Source organism: Mastomys coucha, unplaced genomic scaffold, assembly GCF_008632895.1.
Source record: "Mastomys coucha isolate ucsf_1 unplaced genomic scaffold, UCSF_Mcou_1 pScaffold23, whole genome shotgun sequence".
Taxonomy (NCBI): domain Eukaryota; kingdom Metazoa; phylum Chordata; class Mammalia; order Rodentia; family Muridae; genus Mastomys; species Mastomys coucha.
In genome coordinates, this window is record NW_022196906.1 from 14,527,195 (window position 1) to 14,542,906 (window position 15,712).

Genomic DNA, 15,712 nt, shown 5'->3' on the forward strand with positions numbered 1-15,712 from the left:
AACATCCCTCTATGGCCTCTGCATCAGCTCCTGCTTCCTGACCTGCTTGAGTTCCAGTCCTGACTTCCCTGGTGATATACAGCAATATGGAAGTAAGCGGAATAAACCCTTTCCTCCCCAACTTGCTTCATGGTCATGATGTTTGTGCAGGAATAGAAACCCTGACTAAGACAAGGGGGTACCAGAAAATGTAACCAGATTAAGGAAAAGCCTGGTGCTAATTGAAATAAAGAGAGTGGTGATCTCAGAGCCAGACCCCACCCAGCTAAGTTTCCAGCCTGTAAAAATGAAATAAAGAAAAGCTTAGGGGTTGGAGAGATGGCTCAGTGGTTAAGAGCACTGTCTCTAGAGGTCCTGAGCTCAATCCCCAGCAACCACATGGTGGCTCACAGCCATCTGTAATGAGATCCTATGCCCTCTTCTGGTAAACAAGTGTTCATGCAGATAGAGCACCCTCATATATAAAATAAATAAATCTTAAGAAAGAAAGAAAGAAAGAAAGGGGGAGAGAGAGAGAGAGAGAGAGAGAGAGAGAGAGAGAGAGAGAGAGAGAGAAACTTAGAGCCAGTGTAGTGGTCAGGAAGCCACCATGCTTCCTGCTATGACCATAACTGACTAAGCCCCTGAACTGTACGTCAACCCCAATTAAATGTTTTCCTTTATAAGAGATGCCATGGTCATGGTGTTCCTTCACAGTAATAAAATGCTAAGACACCATGCATGGTGGCACACACCTTTAATAATAGAACTCCAGAAGCAGGCAGATCTCTGAGTTTAAGGTCATCCTGGTCTACAGATCAACTTCCAGAACAGCCAAACTCTGACAGTGAAGAAAACCACCAAAAACAGAAAGCTGGTGAAAATGTATTAGAATGAGGGGGGTATGTACCAAGCCCAACAAGCAGAAGAACTTGGTAGCCTCAGCCACGTGGTTCCAGTTTTAGAGTCAAGGAATTAGAGAAAGGAATTATAGAATCTCTCAGTGGCTAAGGATATGCCATGCTGAGGCTGGGAGTATGTCAGGGATGCCCCTGCGTGAAGGCTCTGAGAAGCCATTGCATGAAGCTGTGCAGGTAAAGCCTGGATTACCTTGGAGAACCCTAAGATGTTGGAGATGCCAGAGCCATGAGATACTGTGGGGCAAGTAGATCATGCCACCAGATAAAAGAACTGGTAAGGTTGAGTGAGTTCAAACCTTGTGAATCTCATTTTTTTTTTAAGATTTACTGTTAATATGTAAGTACACTGTAGCTATCTTCAGACACACCAGAAGAAGGTGCCAGATCTCACTATGGATGGTTGCTGGGATTTGAACTCAGGACTTCAGAAGAGCAGTTGGTGCTCTTAACCGCTGAGCCATCTCTCCAGTCGTGAATCTCAAAATTGATAAGGGTGCCTGTCTCTTATCTGTTCTGGAACACATAAGCACAACACCCCACTGAGAGGCCCATGACAATCACTCATGCATAGTAGCACACATTTCTAGTCCCAGCACTCTGGAGATAGAAGCAGGTAGATCTCCCTAAGTTTAAGGTCAGCATAGTCTACACACAAAGTTGCAGACTAATCAGGGCTAAATAGTGAGACCCTCAAGGGGTTAGAAGGACCAACCATAGTGGCAGGCACCTGTAACCCTAGCTTAACTAGAAAGGAAGAAAATAGAAAAGAAGGGAGGGAAAGAGGAAGAGATGGAGGGAGGGAAGAAGGAAGGGGTGACAATTGACATAGAACTTGTAGAGGACCAGCTTGTGAAGTCTTTGTGCTTGTACCAAGGTCTCTATGCATTTGACCCCACAGGAGCCACTAGAGTCCTTGAGTGGACTGGTAACAAAGAAGTCTTTATTATGTTAAATATGAGATTTTTTTTTTTTTTTTTTTTTTTTTTTTTGCGAATACCTCTCAGACTCTGTAAAGTAAAACCAGGGCTTAGTCCCAACAAAGGATTTTAAAGTATACCATGGAGGATTTCCAGGTAGATCTTTCTCTGATATTTAAAGCACATTCTAGATAACAGGTTGTTAGTGACCAATGGCCTTCCAGGGTGTTATTACACTTGTAGCAAGTTACAGAGGACAGCTCAGCTAAGAACCCTCCCTTGGCTCAGAGAAGCAGGTCCTGGTCCTGGGAGAATTAGTTTCCGACTCCTTGGATTCAGTGGAAGGAAGTCAGGGAAGCATGGAGGCTCTCTGGCTTCAACTGCAGCCTTGTCAGCCCCTTGCAGAGACCAGCCACAGCCCTCAGACTCTGCTTCTGTGTCTGCTTCAGATTCTAGATGAAAAGTCTGGATGAAATGCCCTAATAAAGCTGTGGCTCTGGTAGACCAGATGTCTCTCTGTGCCGTGGTACACAGGAATAGCCTGGAGGGTTCAAACATTCAGACTTTTAAGCACTCATACCATGCCCATCTGCAACATTAAAGTGATTCTAGAAAGTTCAAAATGTATGAAAAGGGGGGAAGGGGTAAGAAGGGAAAGAAAGGAAAGAAGGAAGGGAGAGAAGGAGGGAGGAAGGGAGGAAGGAAGGAAAGAAGGAAAGGAAGGAGGGAGGAAGGAAGGAAAGAAGGAAAGAAGGGAGGAAGGAAGGAAGGAAAGAAGGAAGGAAGGAAGGAAAGGTGAGTCCTTCATTAGAGGAACATTAGCAAGCTTTGATAATGCCTTCTGGAATGCTGGACCATGTGATGAGGCCAGGAGCACATCCAGGAATTCTAATACAAGAAGCTGTCACTACTGATCTCCTAATCACCACCTAAAAAACAAATAACTGGCAAACTATGAGGCTTTCCTAGAACAGAGGATCTCACAGACCCTGGGCCTGACACACGCAGCTGCCCATTATACTCTGGGACACAGAAACAACATACAAACTCAGCAAGAAACTGAAAGAATGGAACCAAAACTTGGATCCTCTGATATATCCTACCTCAATTTAAGCAGGGACTTCTCTGCCCTCAGTCCCTTGACATTTTCCTACCCTAGAATATTTGATTACCTAGAATGTCCCTTGTCCCTGAAGATTGAGTGAAAATGGTAACATGTCAACCATACATATGACTCTGCTGAGCACCATATATAATAATGGTAATATGTCAATCATACAGATGGCTCTGATGAGTATCATATGTAAAGGAACCTAATGGAATGTTCTTTTCATTCATTAGCAAAGACAGAGCCCAAGACATAAAACGCTTGACCAATTATCAAGCAGTCATCATAGTACTGAATGTTCTGTCAACAGATTGTCTCAGCTTTGGATTTATGGGTTACTGGGCAATTACTTTAAAACTCTCTCCTTCAAGCCCTATGTGGTGGCATATGCCTATAATTCCAACAATTGAGAGACAGAGGTAAGCAAATCACTGTAACTTTGAAGCCAAGCTCATTTATATAGTGAGCCAGGCCAATACTGATATCCTGTCTCAAAACAATAAAATTAAACAAAACAAAAGTATATACTCTTCAGGGGCAGGAGATGTTCAACAGTTAAGAGCGCTTACTGCTCTTATAAAGGATCCAGCTTGCCCAAGACTCAGATGAATAGATGGGAGCCAATATTGAGTGTAGGCAGGAGTCCAGCGGTTAATTGTTGCCTAGACTCTTGGCTCAAGTCTTCACAAATGACATAGAATTTTTCTTTATAACATGTTTTCTTTATAACAAACTCTGCTGCATTAGATTTTTTTTAAATAAAGAGTATGAGGAAGGAATGACAAAAATAAATTAAAAATGACCACAAAATAAATAAATAAATAAATAAATAAATAAATAAAGGATCCAGCTTCAGTTCTTCAGGTAAGTCACAGTTGCCTGAAACTCTGCTCCAGATTTAAGGTTGTCTTTATGCCTTCTAAAGCATACACACACACACACATACGGCCAACATGCACACACAACGAAAAAAACTGTTTAAACAAAAAAACCTGTGCCCTTCAAAATAAATGCACACACACCCTCTAGGAACTCTTCTCAACAGATTAGAAAAATCACACATCACTATACAAAACAAGGCCTTGTTAAAATATTTCTTGTTACTGGTACTTACAGAAAGCTTATTCTTAATGCCCAGTTAAGGACTTTAATTCCAACCGGGCAGTGGTGGTGCATGCCTTTAATCCCAGCACTTGGGAGGTAGAGGCAGGCAGACTTCTGAGTTCGAGACCAGCCTGGTCTACAGAGTGAGTTCCAGGACAGCCAGGGTTATACAGAGAAACCCTGTCTTGAAAAACCAAAGAAAAAAAAGGATTCTAATTCCTTAATTTCCTATGTATGGAAAATTCAAACACATTCTTGCTTTGTTGTTTTCTCCTGATTTACATCATTTGAATATCACTTATTGCTTCTGCTAGTTATAGATTGAATAATTCTCCCTCTTTTCCCCCATATAGAAAATGATTCAAGTATCAAATTAAGAGTAACCCCTAGTTCATTTGCCAGTCTCTCTCCATAAACACAACTTGCCAATCCCAGAAAACTTTCATCATCTCCTCTATTTTTCTTCTATTCGTGTGTGTGTGTGTGTGTGTGTGTGTGTGTGTGTGCACGTGCGCGATTGTGTTTTAAATTTGCTATTTTATGTATATGACTGTCTTGCCTGGATATATGTATGGGTCTGGTGCCCCAAACGTTCAGAGGAAGCTATTAGAGCCCCTGACCTGGAGTTAGGAATGATTGTAACCCAACCATGTGGATTCTGGGAATCAAACCCAGTCTCTCTGCAAAAACAATAATTGCTGGTAATAACCAAACCACCTCTCCAGTCCCTCCTACTTATATTTTTGCTGTCAGTTTAAACATTCCTTTTCCTAGTTTTCACTACTTCCATTCAAAGACAGAAAATAATTTTACTCTACTTCTACATACTAATCAAATTGTAATAATACATGTATCTCCTTATATGGTTTAATAAGAAACAAGAAGGTACACTTGGGGGTGGGGAGAGGTTGGAGAGATAGCTCAGTGGTTAAGAGCACAGGTCCTCCAGAGGACCTGAATTCAGTTCCCAGCACACACAGCCATCTGTAACACCAGTTGCAGAGGATCCAATGCCCTCTTCTAGCTTTCACAGGCACCAAGCATGAATGTGGTGGAAAGATATATATGCAGAAATAACACTTACCTATACATACAATAAACAATTTTTTAAAATAAGGTGTATTTTGAGAAGAATGTGGAGAACTTTAGTTTTATTCAGACTACTTATTAGTAACATTGTTGAGACAAAATTTTGTAATGGCACCCAGGACAGTCTCAAACTCCTGATCCTCCTACCCCTGCCTTCCTCCTGCTGAGGTGACAAGTGAGCTCCACCTCATCCAACAATAATGCATTTTTCTTATTTTAAGAGAAGTGCTGCCGAGGCTGCAGTTGGCTCAGTGGAGTGTTCGCACTGCTTAGCAGAGGACCCGGGTTCTATTCGGTTCCCTGCTTTCACAACCGCCTTAATCCGAAAAGCTGCTCACCTTAACCGCACGAACACTTCCGATCTTCCAACTCCTCAGGAGGAGTTAAGACCAAAATCCAACAGTACAAAGTCTTTCCCTTGAAAAAAAATAAAAATAAATAAAAATAAAAATAGAAAAAATGGATGAGGCGATGCTCGTCCCTACAGCCCGAGGGCACCGCCGCCTTGAGGGAGTGGCCGGACCGTCACACCCAGGCCGCCCGCGGGCCACAGCCTCTGAAGAGCCAAAGAACTACAAATCCCGTAGTCCACCGGGAAAGAGCCGGAAGGCATCAACAGAGAGCGCTTCCGCCTCCGGAATGAACCTGCGGGACAGGTTCCGGCTCCGGTGTTTTTGAAGCCTGACAAAGAAACTAGAATTTCTTACCACGAAGGTGCGGTTGACCTTCAGTAGACTGACAGTAAAGGAAGAGGGGCAGAAATAGACCCACAAGGTTGAGGTCACAGTTAGGAGGGTGGACTTGGCTGCGGGTGGGGATCACCCACTACCCGGACTTCAGTGGCAGGTCCGGTGCCAGAGGAGACTTGTTCTTGCAGGTGCTTAGCACACCCAGCTTTTGAGTTGCTTAGCCTAAGTGGTGAGCCTGGGAATCCATGAAATAAACTGAATCCTGTTTATTCGTTCTGCCTTTTAGGTTGTGGTTTCTTTTATCTTGGACACTGTCTCAATTCCAACAGTTGAGACATTGGGCTTTCTGTCCTGTCAGTAAGAGTTCGTTCCGGTGTTCTGGACGACTGTACTCCAACTGCGCATCTCCCAACTCTCCCTCTTCCTTTCTCCAATTCTGGGAGTGGGAGAAAGGGAGGGAGAGGGTGAGGAAGAGAGAGATGGCTCAGCAGATAAAGGTGCTTGCTGCCAACTTTGACAGCCTGAACTCAATCACCAGGACCCACATGTCAAGGGAGAGAACCAATTCGTCCTCTGACCACACACATGCACACACATACAAAAATGGATAAAAAGATAGTCTTTTTTTTTTTTTAAGAAGCATACACTGAACAGAAAGTAAATTGTCAGAGCGAGCAGAAGAGAATCGCCACCCCATCCTGACCTCAGGGAAGCAGTTGAAAGTTGTCTGGACTAGCTGAGTAGGGTTTATCTTGAGATAGTTGATCTTATTATGCCACTTGTCTTCCAGAGACTGGCCATTTGAGATGAAGTCCAGAAACATTAAGAGGTTCTGCAAATCACTGGGTCAGCCCAAGATCCAAGCTGTTAAGATCAGTTTTCTAGGTGTAATAACATTTTTTAAAATATTTGTTAATGTATTTATTACGTATGTGCGTGTGAGCGCTCGCCCCACTCCAAGCATGGCTGTGAAGGGCAGAGAGCAACTTGAGTCAGTTTTCTTCTTTCATAGGAGTCCCAAGGATTTAACTCAAGTCATTAGGCTTGGCAGAAAGCATCTTTATCCACTCAGTCAACTCGTGACCACACACACCCCCTTTTTTTTTTTTTTTTTTTGCCTTTCGTATTTGGCTTTTCCTCCTCTATAACGTGTTTAATTTGTGTAATGTGTGTACACACAAGTGCATATGTAAGCTAGAAGAGAGCATATGCTTTCCTTGAGAGGCATTAGAAGAAATTGTGAAGTCCAGGCAGTGGTAGCACGTGCCTTTAATCCCAGCACTTGGGAGGCAGAGGCAGGTGGATTTCTGAGTTCAAGGCCAGCCTGGTCTACAGAGTTCCAGGACAGCCAGGGGCTACACAGAGAAACCCTGTCTCGAAAAAAAACAAAAACAAACAAAAAAAAAAAAAAACAGAAGAAATTGTGAGCACACCAACATGGGTGCTAGGAACCCAACTCAGTTCCTCTGCAAAAGCAAGTTCCCTCCCTTAACTTGCTGAGTCCTTAGCCTTACCACCTTTTAGAATTCTTAACCTTTTTTCCATATATTTTCCCCATACTATGGTTTTGTTTTGTCTGTAAACTGTGGGTATTTCTTCTTTGAATATCAATTACGTGTCACCCCATGAGTTCAGTTTCTTACTTAACATATCATTGATGCCAGGCAATCTCCACTATGCATGAATATCTAAAGATTTTTTTCTAGTAAAACTTTTTGAGCACTTATTTTGTTGGAAGTGCCCATGTATGGAGTTAATAAAGTATCTAACTTAAGTCAGGCATGGTGGCAATGCCTAATTCCAGGATTTGAGAAGCAGAGATAGGCAGATCTGAATTCAAGACCAGCCTTGCCTACACAGTGAGCTCCAGGACAGCCAGGTCTAGGTGAGAGCCTGTATGAAAAAACTAATTACAAAAAAAATGACTAATAGGCACTGGGGAAAGCACGAGAGGTATGAATGCTTGCTCTGAAAGAATGAAGACCTGGAATCCCCAGCATCCACTAAAAAGGTGGGAATGGCTACAATGTGGGGCCCATTCTTGTGAAGCTTAGCTACTACCATGAACATTTCATTTATGCCCATTGCAGTCTCTGACAGTATCTGCATGAACAGCACAATGTTGCTACCTGCAAAGGCTGTTGTGCTTCCTTGAATCCTACAGCTCTGTCAGGCCCACCTTATAACAGCCTTCAAGCTGACCATCTGTAACTCCACCTACCTCATAACAGCCTCCAAGCTAACCGTCTGCAACTCCTTCACTGTTTGGCTTCTTAACTTTGTTTCGGAAGATTTTGGGTGTTTTGTTTTGTTTTGTTTGAGACAGGGGTTCTCTGTGTAGCCCTAGCTGTCCTGGAATTTCCTCTTTAAACTAGGCTGGCCTCAAACTCCAGAGACCCACCCACCTGTCTCTGCCTCCCCAGTGCTGGGAGTGTGTGCCACCACTGCACAGGTGTTTTTATTTTGTGAGACAAAGATGAAAGGCCTGCCCTAACCCTGTGCATTACATTCATGCAGGAAGAGGACTACAGGTCCCCTGGTGCTGGAGTTTTGTTTTTTAAAAGATTTAGTTGTGTGTAGTATTAACAACTTTAATCACAGCATACAGCAGATCTCTGAGTTTGAGACCAGCCTGGTCTACATTAGTGAGTTCCTGGCCAGACCCTGTCTCAATCAATCAATCAAGTCTGTGTTTTTATCTTAACTTACTTTTCTACTGCTATGAAGAAACACCATGACCAAGGAAATCTTTAAAAGAAAGCATTTAATTCTGGGCTTTGCTTACAGTTTCAGAGGTTGAATATACAACCAACATGGCATGAAGTGTGGTGGCAGGTATAGCACTGGACCAGCAGCTGAAAGCTTACATATTAAGACACCATGAGGCATAAAGGCTAAACCTGGTATAGGATTTTGAAACCTCAAAGCCCACCTTCAAGTGAGACACCTCCTCCAACAAGGCAATAAATACCTCCTAATCCTTCCCTAAATAGCTCCATCAACTAAACACCAAGTATTCAAATGTATGAGCCTATGGAAGCCATTTTTATTCAAACCACCACATTACACACCCTAACCCCCAAAAGCCTGTAGTTTCTCATAATGCAAAACTGCACTTAATCCAACCTCAAAAACCCCCAAAGATCTTATAGTCTCAAGGCTACCTCCTGTAAAATCAATTTTTTTCACTATACAATGGCATAGAATATACATTACCATTTCGAGAGAGGGAAGGTGGCATAGAGGGGATGTATTAACCAAAGCAAAACTGAAACCTGGCAGATCAAACTCTAATTCTAACACTCTATGTCCTATGCTAAAGAGCTTAGAAGGATGATTCTTTAGATCTCCCAATCCTTGGAGCTTTGGTGACATCAGCTCTTTGAGGTGGTTCCATTCAGTATTGCTTGAAACAGATATCATATGGCTCTGGCATCTCCAAAATCCTGAGATCTCTTAACACAATCCAGGCTTCACTTACTCAGCTTCACACAATGGCCTGCTTCACATGATGGCCTCTTTGGGCCTCCATACAAGGACTCCTGTGCCAAACTCCTGGCCTCCCCAGCTTTCCTTTCCAGAAAAGATTCAACCCCTTTATTCCTGCATCCTTCATGACTCTAAACTGATAAAAAGTGATTGGGCTGGGAATCCTGGCCCATTCTTTGAATTACACTTGCATAAGCTTTGATTTGTTGATGCTTTCCTTTGTTGAATAAGTTTTCCTTTGCTTTAGAAAATTCCATAAGCATTTCCTATTTAAAAGCAGGATGTTGGACTAGGTGGAGTCTTGCCCCAAGACTCCCTTTATTCCATTTCATATGAGGCCTTTCTTTAAACTTTTCATCTCTTTAAGTAAAAGAGATGAAACATTAAATTTCCCAGTGCTCTTTTCCTTCACATTTTGTACTTCTTTTTGCTCCACTTGCTCTTTTTCATTGTAGATCTGCATAAGAATCACAAATAATTTTGTCTTACTATTCTATTGCTGTGAAAAGATACCATGACCAAGGCAACTTAAAAAGCATTTAATTGAGGGCTTACAGTTTCAGAAGGTGTGTATCCATGACCACCATGATTGGGAGCAAGGCAGCAGGCAGGCATGGCATGGTACTAGAGCAGCTCAGTTTACAACTGAGTCACAAGTTGGAAGCAAAAAGTGAGCCTGGCATTGGCTTCTGAAACCTCATAGTGACATACCTTCTCCAACAAGGCCTCCTAATCCTTCCCCAAAACAGAACTATCAAGTAGGAACCAAGCATTCAAATATGAGCCCATAAGGGTCATTCTCATTCAAACCACATACCTGTTAAGTATATATGAATGTGTGTGCATGTGTATGTGTGTGTGTGTGTGTGTGTGTGTGTGTGTGTGTGTGTGTGTGTGTATGAGAGATGTATGTGCACCAAATAAATAGCTGGTGCCTGTGGAAGTTAAAAGGAGTTGGGAGCACTGAATGTGAACTACTAGATAGGTTCTGGGAATTGAGTCCTCTGCAAGGTCCTCTGCAAGATCAACAATTGTTCTTAACCACTGAGCAATCTCTCTAGCTCCACCTTTTGACACTCTTATACATGTATAATGTATTTTGGTCATTTTCACAGTATCTCTCTCAGTATCACAGAACTCCTTTCCAACAAGTCCCTTCTATATGTTTGTACACGTGAATGCCCCAAAACCAATGGAATTGTTTCATGAGCACAGGTGGGGGCTAATTACTAAAGCATAGACAAATTACAAGTAAATACACTACTGAGGAAAATGACTCCTCTCCCAACTATTACTAAGCTCCTTAGAGGTTTTTGTGTGTTTTCTTTTTTTCTTTTTAGTTCTTGGCTGCTGCAATTATATCATCAATATACAACATTGGCATCCAGGGTTCCCAGACAGTATATAGAAGGTAGGCTGTGACATTGTTCCTGTCCAGCTATGCCCCAGAACTCAAACTGTTAAGTAGACCATCTATATGAAGAAGGCCAATCCAGTTGTGTTCTCCTGGAACTCAAGGAATTGCCTTTTGATAAAGCTGAGGAGGGAGGATTTCTCCTCAGGCTATGGCTTTTGACATATCAGTGTATATCAAATATTAGCCAATGGAGACTGGAGAGACGATGCAACAGTTAATATCACTTACTACTCTTGCAGAGGACCTGGGTTCCAATCTCAGCATCCACATCAGGCAGTTCACAACTGTAATATCAGCTCCAGAGTGTCTTATGCTTTCTTCTAAGCCTCTTCAGAGACCTGTATTTATGGAGTACACATAAATGTGTTGTCTGCAAACCAGTAGCATAGTTGGTGTGACCACCTTTGATCCCACCATTCAGGAGACAGAAGCAAGCTGATCTCTGAGTACAAGGCTAGCCTGGTCTACAGAGTGAGTTCTGGGACAGTCAGTACTACACAGAGAAACCATGTCTCAAAAAAAAAACAAAAACAAACAAACAAACAAACAAAAAACAAGCAAAACAAATGATTGAGATGACTCAGCAGCCAAGATTGCTTTTTCAGAAAACCAGTGTTTAGTTCCCAGCACCATTGTTGGGTGGCTCACAGCCTATCACTACAGCTCTTGGAGATCCAATAACCTCATCTAGCCCCTTTGGGCACCCCTGCACATGGGGAACACACATATACTGTGTAGAGCTGCGATATGCCGTGCCCTAAGATGGCACCGGCTCCCGCCTTCTGCTAGCCTGAAAGCGAGCACTCTCCTAGAGTGACATGTCCTTATTTGGCTAAGCTTGCCAATCTGGTTGCTTATGCTCATTGGTGGCCTATCTGCTTCTCCCACACAGCCTGCAGAGGTTGGTTGGCGCAGGAGTACTTAAGCCTGAGCGGGCTTTTCCCAGGGGTCAGAAGATTGTTTTAAGGTTCCTGAATAAACCTGCTTTAAGAAGAGCTCAAAGGGTCGCGTCCTTCTTGCCGGTCGAGAGGGTTGCATCAAGTGGTGGTCCGGACAGGGAACTCACTCCTCCTTCACCCGAAAAGGCTCAGAACTTTCTGCAGTCACGGCAGCACTGATAAGTTCCCAAAGGTAAGCTGGGACGATAAGGACCGCGGAAACAAGCAACGATAAAGTCTCGGGCAAGCGAGCTAGACAGTTCGCGGCAGTAGCGAACTGAAAGTAGAAGCGGCTCATGTAGTGGAGAACCGAAAGTAAGAGATCTAGAAATAGTATCTTCACATGCCCATCCAATATTTTTGGCTCTTCAAGAGCTGCTTTCGTCAAAGAATTTGAAAATAAAAAAGAGCAGGTTAGAGAGGTTCCTGAGCGAGTGTGATACCATTGCACCCTGGTTCACAGTTTCGGGAAACTTGACTGTTGAGTGTTGGGACAAGTTAGAAAGAGACCTAGATTTTGCCTGGGGCCAAGGGACGTTAAAGTCAGGAGTTCGGCCTGTGTGGAAGTTAGTGCGGGGATGTTTGGAAGATCAGAGATGCTGTAAAGCTTTGGAGGAGGGTCCGCTCCTCCGCCATATAATAGTGCAGAAAGAGGACGTGGAGGGTCAGGGTGGACTTTCTGTCCCAGGGTTTAGCGTGCAGTCCGAGCTGAGCTACAGCTTGCTTGCCCAGTATTCCAGGATGCTCAGGGTAATTGCTTTCAGGAGCCTCTCGATTTTAAGATCATCAAATCCTTGGCCGAATCTGTTAGAACGTATGGCATAACTGCCTCATTCACCTTGGCCCAAGTAGAAGCATTGAATAGGCATTGTATGACACCAAGTGATTGGAGTGGGTTAGCTCGAGCTTGCCTGAGCCAGGACAATATTTAGATTGGAAAGCATTCCTGATTGAGTATGCCACAGAGCAGGCCACTATCAATCAGAGGAATGGCAATCCTGCTTGGGACAGAGATATGCTGTTGGGGCAAGGAAGGTTTGCCAATCAACAGACAGGGTATCCTATGCAAGTTTTTGAGCAGGTGAATCAGATCGCCATTAAGGCGTGGAAGTCTTTATCCAATAAAGGGAAAGTGAGTGGCAATTTGACAAAGATTCTACAGAGACCCATGGAGCCATTTTCGGACTTTGTGGCTTGTTTAGTAGAAGCTGCAGGAAAAATTTGGGGGATCCCAATACCGCCATGCCACTCATAAAACAGTTAGTGTATGAACAATGCACAAAGGAGTGTAAAGCAGCTATCACCCCTTATAAGAACAAGGGGCTTGAAGTATTGATGAAAGTCTGTAGGGTGTTAGGAGGACCCTTGACAAATGCTGGTCTTGCAGCTGCTGTGGTGCAGCTGACTCAGAATAAGAGGGGAAGTTCAGGGGCTTGCTTCAAGTGTGGAAAGCTAGGACACCTTAAAAAGCAACACCCTGAACAAAGGAGTGCTGAAGGGACAGGAAATAGCCAACGCCCCAGGCAGCCTGGGCTATGTCCAAAATGCAAAAAGGGGAACCACTGGGCTAATGAGTGTCGCTCAGTGAAGGACATTAACTGGCAACCCCTTATTCAAGGCTATGGTGGAGCCTGTCCAAAAAATGGACGGTGGGGCCCACAACCCAAGGACCCGCAAATATATGGGGCAGTAGAGAATCAGGACAGAGAACAGAGTCAAGAGAGGTGGCCAACCCTCCGTCATCCGAGGGACCGCGGAGAGCCACTGCAGGCTCAGCAGGATTTGACCTCCGCTCCACCACCAGACTCGTATTAACACCCCAAATGGGGGGCCAATTAATTGAGACATACTTTAAAGGACCCCTTGAGCCTGGCACAGTTGGCTTACTGTTAGGAAGATCATCATCGGCTTTGAGAGGAATTGTTATACATCCTGGGGTCATAGATCCAGATTATACAGGAGTGGTCAAGATCATGGTAGCTTCTCCACACGGGATAACTGCTATTTCTCCTGGAGATAGAATAGCCCAATTCGTCATTTTACCAAGTCTGCATGACCACTATGCTGCAAAGGATCAAGAAAGAGGAAAAGGAGGTTTTGGATCCATGGGAACAGATTTAACCTTTCTGTCCCTGGATCGAGACCAGCGTCCTGTGCTAGAGTTGAAAATAGATGGGAAAAAGATCCTAGGTCTTTTGGATACAGGAGCAGACAGGAGTATAATAGCTAAGAAAGATTGGCCTTCAGGTTGGCCTGTGCAAGCTTCCTCCCAAACTTTGCAAGGACTTGGCTATGCAAAAACTCTGGACATGAGTGCAAGACAGCTGAAGTAGCAAGATCAGGAAGGGCACTGCGAAGTTATGCAACCATATGTGCTTGAATTGCCAATTTCCCTCTGGGGAAGAGATTTGTTTAAAGACATGGATTTTAAGTTGAGCAATGAGTATTCTGACTCCACCTGGTGCATGATGCAAGATATGGGTTACATTCCAGGTTTTGGAATAGGGAAATGTCTGCAAGAATGTAGAAGTCCTATACCCACTCAACAGAGACAAAAGAGACAGGGCCTGGGTGTTTCCTAGGGGCCGCTGTGGAAGGCATCCCCATAACTTGGAAGATGGAGGAGCCAGTGTGGGTTCCTCAGTGGCCACTTTCCTCTGAAAAGTTAAGCGCTGCCAAAGAGTTGTTGGCTGAACAGATATCCTTAAAGCATATAAAACCATCTGTTTCTCCCTGGAATACACCTATTTTTGTTATCAAAAAGAAATCAGGGAAATGGAGATTGCTGCATGATCTGCGTGCTATTAATCAACAAATGCAGATCATGGGCCCAGTGCAGCGAGGGTTACCACTTTTATCATCTTTGCCAGCCTCCTGGCCTGTAATAGTAATAGATATAAAGGATTGCTTTTTCTCCATTCCTTTGTGTGCAAAGGATAGTAAAAGATTTGCTTTTACAGTCCCTTCATGCAATCATGAAGAGCCTGATCAGAGGTTTGAATGGGTAGTCTTACCTCAGGGCATGGCAAATAGCCCTACTATGTGTCAGCTGTATGCAGAAAAGGCCATCACCCCGCTGAGAAGAAAGTTCCCAGCTTTGAGATGTGTTCATTATATGGATGATATCCTGCTAGCAGCTAAAGGTGAGCAAATTTTAGATCATGCCTATGGAGAATTGATTAAGTTATTAGAGAAGAAAGGATTGTTTATTGCCCCTGAGAAGGTTCAAAAGGATGAAGTAGTGAATTATTTAGGAGCTAAGGTAGATCAGAAGCAAATTATCCCTCAGAAAATTGAATTAAGAAAGGATAATTTGAACACCTTAAATGATTTTCAAAAGTTGTTGGGGAATATTAATTGGGTTAGATGTTATTTGAAATTGCCAAATTATGAATTGAAGCCCTTGTGTAATATTTTGGTAGGAGATTTGGCCCTTGATTCCCCTAGGCAATTGACAGATGAAGCAAGAAAGGCCTTATATAAAGTGGAGGAAAGGCTACAGAACGCCTTTCTACAAAGATGGCAGGAAGGTCAACCCATCTCGTTATGTATATTTACTACCTATGGCCAACCTACAGGATTGTTATGGCAAGAAGGACCATTGTTATGGATTTATCCAAAGGTGTCACCAGCCAAGTCCATAGAGCACTTTCTGACCTTTGTGGCTGCTCTAACCTTAAATGGTGTCCAGCAATGTTTGCAGTTCTTTGGAGTCACACCTGCCAGTATAATAGTACCTTATTCTAGTCATCAGATTAAAGTTTTATGTGGTACTATAGATAATTGGGCTATTTTACAATGTGGTATTGATGGAGTGATTGATAATCACTATCAAAAACATCCCTTGTTGTCATTTTTTTAAGGAACATCCTGTAATTTTTCCAAAAATTACCTCTGCGTCTCCCATTAAGGGGGCGCCAAATGTTTTCACTGATGGTTCAAAGACAGGCTGTGGGGCCTATATGGTAGAAAAGCAGGAGCCCGTGTTATGTCAGTTTCAACCAGGCTCTCCCCAAATTGTGGAATTGAAAATTGTAGTAGAAGTGTCTAAAAGATGTCAAT

General features: G+C 43.3%; 1 protein-coding gene across 1 annotated transcript in view; it reads right to left on the reverse strand.

Moving 5' to 3' along the window:
* The window catches only part of LOC116073179 (zinc finger protein 26-like), a 15,782-nt gene extending 10,114 nt beyond the window's left edge, over window positions 1–5,668 (reverse strand). The window contains exon 1 of the mRNA XM_031344902.1: window positions 5,456–5,668. The gene's annotated coding sequence lies outside the window, so the exon portion shown is untranslated. The remainder of the gene's footprint in view (window positions 1–5,455) is intronic.
* Between the last annotated feature and the right edge of the window lie 10,044 nt (window positions 5,669–15,712).